The sequence below is a fragment of the Helianthus annuus genome, chromosome 11 (genome assembly GCF_002127325.2).
Source record: "Helianthus annuus cultivar XRQ/B chromosome 11, HanXRQr2.0-SUNRISE, whole genome shotgun sequence".
Taxonomy (NCBI): domain Eukaryota; kingdom Viridiplantae; phylum Streptophyta; class Magnoliopsida; order Asterales; family Asteraceae; genus Helianthus; species Helianthus annuus.
This window is the reverse complement of record NC_035443.2, coordinates 56,803,007-56,810,362: the sequence shown is the minus strand read 5'-3', so window position 1 is coordinate 56,810,362 and position 7,356 is coordinate 56,803,007. Positions and strand designations below refer to the sequence as shown.

The following is a 7,356-nucleotide window of genomic DNA, read 5'->3' as shown; positions in this document are numbered from 1 at the left end:
AATCCCACCGTCAAGTGATTTATACGGTAAACCAAGGCTTCCTCTACTCCTGTCATTTCATCGATGGCTTCTCTCAAGGCATACACGTAGTTGACTAGAGAGTTTTCCACTGTTGATCTTCTTCCTTGTCGGTCGTTCCTTGAGTGGGCTGAGGATATTCCGCTATTCCTACTCAACATTCGAAGAAAACAACCCGAGAATTTCAAATTAATGAAACAGTACTCCGGCCACGGCCCGGTGCTTGCTGAGCATGGCCCCGTGGCCACCTCTCTGCAGATTTTTGAAACAAGGAATCTTATAGCTTTAAATTATTTTTCTGACTTTTGAAGCATTTTTAAGCAGAAATAACTTAAAACAGTGTTGTAAAACTTATTTTTGATAAGATTCCTTGAATGAAAACATAACAAATATCACAATAAAGCTTGAAAACATGGAGATTTCAAGCTTTAATGGAGGTTTTGAGGAGTAAATGAAGAAGAAGGCAATAGACAAAAGTAGTAAAGACAAGATGATTGTTGAGAACCTTCTTTAGTATATACCTTGTATGGTATATGTGAAGATCCCACCAGATCTTTGTCTTTGGAATGGATCCAAGAGTGCAGGAATCTTGCTGCATTTATAGAAAACGACAACACGCTGGACACGGCCCGTGTGCAGAGTAGATTCTGACACTTTTTATCCGTATTCTGACCTAAAGTCAGACAAGATTCTGCAGGTGGGCACGGGGGTGTGTTGACCTGGACACGGCCCCGTGGCTAGAGGTTTTTATGAAGTTTTGTCTTATTTTAAGGAACTTTTCCGGATCGGGTGGTTCCTTACTGGACGGAACAACACTGAAGTGCCTGAGGTACCTTAATTGCCCTAGTTTTAGACAAGAACGCAAGAGGTTATCAGAAAGGGTGAATCCTGAGCTAAATTCCGGTGGGCGAGACCAACCTTATTTTCCTTATCCGGGCTCTCGTTACAACATGAATTCCAATACTTACCACCCCGGTTTACGAAATCACCCGAACTTTAGATACGGGAATCCGTTAAATCAAGCCAACCCGAACTTCCAAGGAAACCAAGGATTTCAAAGGCAATATCAAACGGGTCGAAGCTCTTCGGGTGGAAATGAAGTAATGGAGATGTTAAAGGCGATGCAAATTGAGATGCAACGAAGGAATCAGCTTGATGATGCTCGCATTCAAAAAGACGGAATTCGTGATAAAGCAAGTCAGTCGTTGACTACCCAAATGAGTCAACTTGCAAGTGATGTGGTGATATTGAAGAAAGCAATAGGCCAACTACAAAGTGACACGATGACAAATCCCAAAAACATTAAAAGTGTTAATATCAATGTGGTAAGTACCGTTCCTAATAGTGAATTTAATGAAAAATTTCTAACATCTTCTTGTCAAGTGAGTGCAGGTATAGGAAGGGATGCCGAAGTCGAGAATGACAAAGAGCATGGAGCACCACTCGTGCCTATTCAAGTGGGAAAACTAAAAATTCCTCATGCATTGTTGGACTATGGGGCGGGCATGAGCATGCTACCAGGCGAGTTGTATGACATGTATGGCTTTGGCCCGCTGCAAGATGTAGACACCATGGTGAGCTTGGAGGATGAAAGTTGGAGGCGTCCACGAGGAATGATTAGGAATGTTAAGATTCAGTTGGGAGAGTTTGAATACCTGGTAGTTTTCTAGTTCTAGACTATGCTTCTACTAAAATGGCAGCACAACAAAGGGTAATCTTAGGTCGACCGTTTCTATACACAGCAAATGCTCAAATCAATTGTAGAGACGGGATTATTACCATGACCGAAAAGAACCGTAAGTTGTCCTTTGATGTTCAAACTAGAGTGATTAGTTATGAGTCCATTGAAAGGAAGGGTGGTGAGTCTAGTGTTTGTATGAAAAATGTGTGTCAAAGAATGAAAATAAATCACCCACCGAATCGTGAAGAAAAGCATATGGGTTCAAGCAAGAGTGTATTTGATTATCCACCGAGTCGAAAAGAGACGGATGCATTTTGCTCAATGGCACGAGGAAGTGATGGAGATGGAAGGAATCGTTTCTTTGAGCCACCCTAAATGGGGGTGGCACGGTCTGGCTGAAGACCTGAAAACTTAGCGCTGCTCGGAAGGCAACCCGGGGTTTTACACTGATCTTGCTATTTCGTTATTTTTCTATGTTTTAGGGCCATGGCAACATTCAAGTGTGGGGAGGATGTACGGATATTTGTGTGAAGGTGGTGATAGAAAGTCGGATTATCTACAACATCTATTGTGTCAAACTTCACCAGGTCATGTACTCTTTCCTTAGTCTTGATATGTTCTTTAGCTTTGAAATATTGGTAGTTATTTCGTTTGCTTTTGTTTAAAAAATAAAAAAAATACAAAAAGAAATTTGGGGTAAGAGAGTATAAGCAAATGTTGGTGTTTTTGTTGAAAGCGATCTTCCCTTCAAAACCATACATTGGGACAATGTATCCCAATTGTGGGGATGAGGGGAAAATTTTGAGAATTTTTGAAAAAATTGTGAAACCAAGCGAAAAGTTGTTGGAATTTGAACACTTGACATTGTTCCGCATGACACACCGACACCCCTTTCTAGTCATTTCTTGGTGAGGTTTTGAGCCACATATGATTATTAAAGATGCTTTCCTTGTTTTGAGTGGCGGTGTGTGTATTGTGTTAATAGAACTTGTGTACGAATTCTTGTTGAAGCCTAGGATTAGCATGCTTGTGAAAATGATAGGGGACTTTTAGGTAGCCTCGTCTAGATGTGTGAGAGTGTGGGAATTGGGGGTTGGACCTCATACGTTACATATATGAGCTTGGTATTGTGAGGGGTGGGGGTTTGGTCATTAGAAAGCCATGTTTGAGCCTTATATCATTCGGTTGTGACCCAAACCTACTTCTTACAAAAACTTTACCTATTGAGATGACGCGGTTTAGGAATTTAGTTTGTGATTGTTGATGTTCTTGTATATATTGTTGAGTTCTATGCTTAAAAAAACAAAAGAAAAAAAGAAGAAAGAAAAAAAAGAAAAAATGAGAAAAATACAAAAAGAAGGATTTAGTTGCAATAGTAGTTGAAAATGTTGATGAAGTTGTGTATATAGTTGATGTTTGCTTTGTTTAGTAGTAGAAATAAAAATCGGGCCGAATCAATGAGCTACTTTCACATTCCCACTATTTCCTACCTTTACACATAGCCCCGTTACAACCCGAATGTCCTTTTGATTCATAAGCACGCAAAATAGTTGATAGGAGGAGATTTGATTTGTATACAAGCTTATTGTCGCACAATCACACACGTGCATTGAGTGTTTTAGCATAATGTGCTAATATTTCTTGTCACCGAGAGTTGTTGTGAGGGGTGTGTCTTATGGTATGATAAAAAGTTAGTAAAAGGACGGTACATTTTAGCTTGGTTTGCAAGTTGATCGCTTGTGGTTTTGAAATGGTTAGTGAACGCGTTGCTTGGGGCAAGCAACGGTTAGGTGTGGGGATGTGACGGGTAGTCCGTAGGACAACCCTTAAGTGGTATAAATGATAATAAAATCCTACATTTAATCGGGTAGTTGTCTAGAATTAGCTAACTACGGTTGTTTGTGTTTCAGGTACAAACAGAAGCTTAAAATGGAAGGAACACGGAGAATAAATGAAAAAATCAATTTTTGGAATTGAAGAATTAAGAGGATAGTATGATAGAGGACGAAATTACGAGAACGTAGGCGAAAACGGTGAAGAAAACGGAGTTAAAACGAAAAAGTTATGCTGAAAACAAGTTTTCATGTTGAAGCCTGGCGTAAGCTACGGCAAGGGCCGTAGCTTACGGCACCGACTGGCACTTTTTGTCACCGTATGATAGTTTAAAGCTACCGTAAACCATTCCAAGCCACCGTAAGCTACGGTGGCCACCGTTGCTTACGACGCTGACTTGCGTAAATGTGTAACTTCCACCGTTTAATGCGGATTTATGGTGTCTTTTCATGCCCAATCAATCCCATTCGGTTACATACACCTGGGAGACGAATTTTGGGTGTTCTTGAGAGCTTGAAACAATTTCTAATCATTTCGTTAGTGTTTTGAATCCATTTGAACATTGAACTAATTGTGAAGATGATTGTCAAAGCCATGTGTGGCTAAACTTTTGATGACTATCTTTGGTTGAAGGTTTGTGTAAGACTTTGTGCTTTGATTTCATATTTCTAGAATAACGAATTCATCTTTATGATTTGTTTGTTATGGTGTGTGATTGCTTGTTTGTAAATTGTTAATTCGTATGCTAATCTTGTTCGAAACTATACGTTCTTGGTGCCGTTGGCTATCGAGATATCATAGGTAGAATTAGGATTGGGTATTGATTAATTGGTCATCGGGTAACAACCTCGCGTTCTAGGAATCCGAGTACTTAGTTCCCTTTCATCACAACAAGTAATCATACATGAATCATGTCTATGTGATTCTTTCTAGTTAAATGTTAGCATGAATGTTGAAGCAAACCGGAAACTTAAGATAGTCATTTATCTCTAAATTGTTTACAAACCAAATTTTCCATTTTTGCAATTACATTAGTAATCTTAGTTTTAAAACTCAAATTAATCAAATCAACTCTTGAATTTTATTTTCTTGCAATTAGCTTAATTTAGTTAACTTAGATAAACCTTCAAATAACACATATTCCACAAACTCCCTGTGTTCGATACCCACTTGCCACTATCTATTTAGTAGTAATTGGATTAAATTTGATTGTGACCACGGCATCACGTCAAACTTTGGCGACGTTGCCGGGGAGTAGTGCGCAACGTGTGTTATTTTTGTTCTTTTTAAGATTGTTATTTTTTCTGGTTTACGCTGGGTGTGTTAGTGTGCAGGTATTTACAGGTGCATGCGTACTAGAAGCTCTCACAAGCTATCACCATTGGCATTTTATCCGGAAATTGAGCGAACTTTAAGAGGAAACATAATTTTGTTAAGGGAAAACAGAATCAGCGGATCACCAACAACACCAACTACCCCAATTACACCACTTAGATACATGGATCCACCGCCACCAACATCACCCACTACGGGTGAACTCATACCACCTTTCATACCATCATCCACTCAACCTTCACCAAATACTACCATGCCTAACACCACCACCGACCCTACTCCACCTCATGATGTTACACCAACCAACACCACATAACCCATTACCACTCAAGAAGAACCGACACTCACTTTTAACCCTTCTACTACAATTCCACCATTTTCCCATTTCTTCCCGGGTGCGGGTCAATCATCTTCAACCTATTCAATAGCACCAAACTCAACCATTGTCCATGCTACTTCTACATTTAGACCATCGAACCAATCGGGTTTTCAATATTCGACACTTCCATTTAGGCAATCTTCGGGTATAGGGGGAGATGGATATGATGAAGGGTATGAAGATTATGAGGGTTATAATGAAGACGGATATGCATATGGGGGTGATGGAGATCAAGGGGAGTTTGCTTGTGTACAAGGTCAAACTCAAGGAATGCCAAGTGTTGGTGGAATGCCACAACAACAACTTATACCACAACATATTCGGCCAAGGCCACAAGGGCCACAAGTGCAACGTCCTACACCATTGCAACAAGTTCGTCCGCAAAATGTATAACCACAATTCCAAAGGCTAATTCAACACCCACCGATGTCACAACATCAATTTCAACCACATGTACCTCAAGGGCCTATGCAAAGACCAATGGGTCCTATTCGTCCAAGGGGTCGGTTGGGTGTACTAAGAAGACATCTTAGAGAACATGCGAGAGGCATTGAAGCGTACTCACAGTCCTTCACCGGTAGTTATTCCTCACAACAATCAAGGGAGCACTTTTGAAGTGAGAACCAATTCATTGCAAAGTTTACCGAAATATAAGGGTCTAGCAACGGAGGAGCCTTATTTTCATTTGGAGGCCTATGACTCGATTTGCAATACTATTGGAAGTCAAGGTTTTTCGGCTGATGATGTCAAATTGGTATTATTTCAATTTTCTCTAGAAGACAAGGCAAAGAAGTGGTTTTACACTTTACCTTCAGCATCTATCTACACTTGGGCGAAGATGCAACAAATATTCTTAGACGAATTTTACACCGCTCAAAAGACCAATGATGCTAGGAAGGGGTTGAGGAGTTTTCAACAAAAACAAGGTGAAATGTTTCATGAGGCCTTTGAGCGTTTCAACATGATGATCATGAATTGCCCTCATCATGGGATTGAGCTTTGGGAATTGATGAATGCTTTCCATGAGGGGTTAAGTGCCGAAGATGCTCGTGACTTAATGGCACTTTTGGTACAAACTACGAGCATGACGATTGGGAGTTTTTGGAGCAAATGGCAATTACAACAAAACGAAAAGCTCAAGCATCAAGGAGAGCACGACCGGCTGTTACTCGAACTCAAGTGCGTGCGGTAGACGATGGTAATGTTCAAACCTCTAACCAAATTTATGATGTTTGTGCTATTTGCAATGAAATAGGACACACGGCTTAAAATTTCCAAGGAGGTGAAGGGCAATATGAAGAGGTTCATGCCGTACAAGGTCAAGGCGGGGGTGGTAGAAATTACAACATGAATTCCAATACTTACCACCCCGGTTTACGAAATCACCCGAACTTTAGATACGGGAATCCGTCAAATCAAGCCAACCCAAACTTCCAAGGAAACTAAGGATTTCAAAGGCAATATCAAACGGGTCAAAGCTCTTCAGGTGGAAATGAAGTAACGGAGATGTTAAAGGCGATGCAAATTGAGATGCAACGAAGGAATCAGCTTGATGATGCTCGCATTCAAAAAGACGAAATTCGTGATATAGCAATTCAGTCGTTGACTACCCAAATGAGTCAACTTGCAAGTGATGTGGCGATATTGAAGAAAGCAAAAGGCCAACTACAAAGTGACACGGTGACAAATCCCAAAAACATTAAAAGTGTTAATATCATTGTGGTAAGTACCGTTCTTAATAGTGAATTTAATGAAACATTTCTAACATCTTCTTGTCAAGTGAGTGCAGGTATAGGAAGGGATGCCGAAGTCGAGAATGACAAAGAGCATGGAGCACCACTCGTGCCTATTCGAGTGGGAAAACCAAAAATTTCTCATGCATTGTTGGACTATGGGGCGGGCATGAGCATGCTACCAGGCGAGTTGTATGACATGTATGAATTTGGCCCGCTGCAAGATGTAGACAGCATGGTGAGCTTGACGGATGAAAGTTGGAGGCGTCAACGAGGAATGGTTAGGAATGTTAAGATTCAGTTGGGAGAGTTTGAATACCTAGTGGATTTTCTAGTTCTAGACTATGCTTCTACTAAAATGGCAGCACAACAAAGGG

The 7,356-nt window shown here is 40.5% G+C and overlaps 1 non-coding gene across 1 annotated transcript; it reads right to left on the bottom strand.

Moving 5' to 3' along the window:
• Positions 1-6,133: 6,133 nt before the first annotated feature.
• Positions 6,134-6,239, bottom strand: LOC118484641. The gene has a single exon (XR_004873744.1). It is a non-coding gene; the product is annotated as a small nucleolar RNA R71 (small nucleolar RNA).
• Between the last annotated feature and the right edge of the window lie 1,117 nt (positions 6,240-7,356).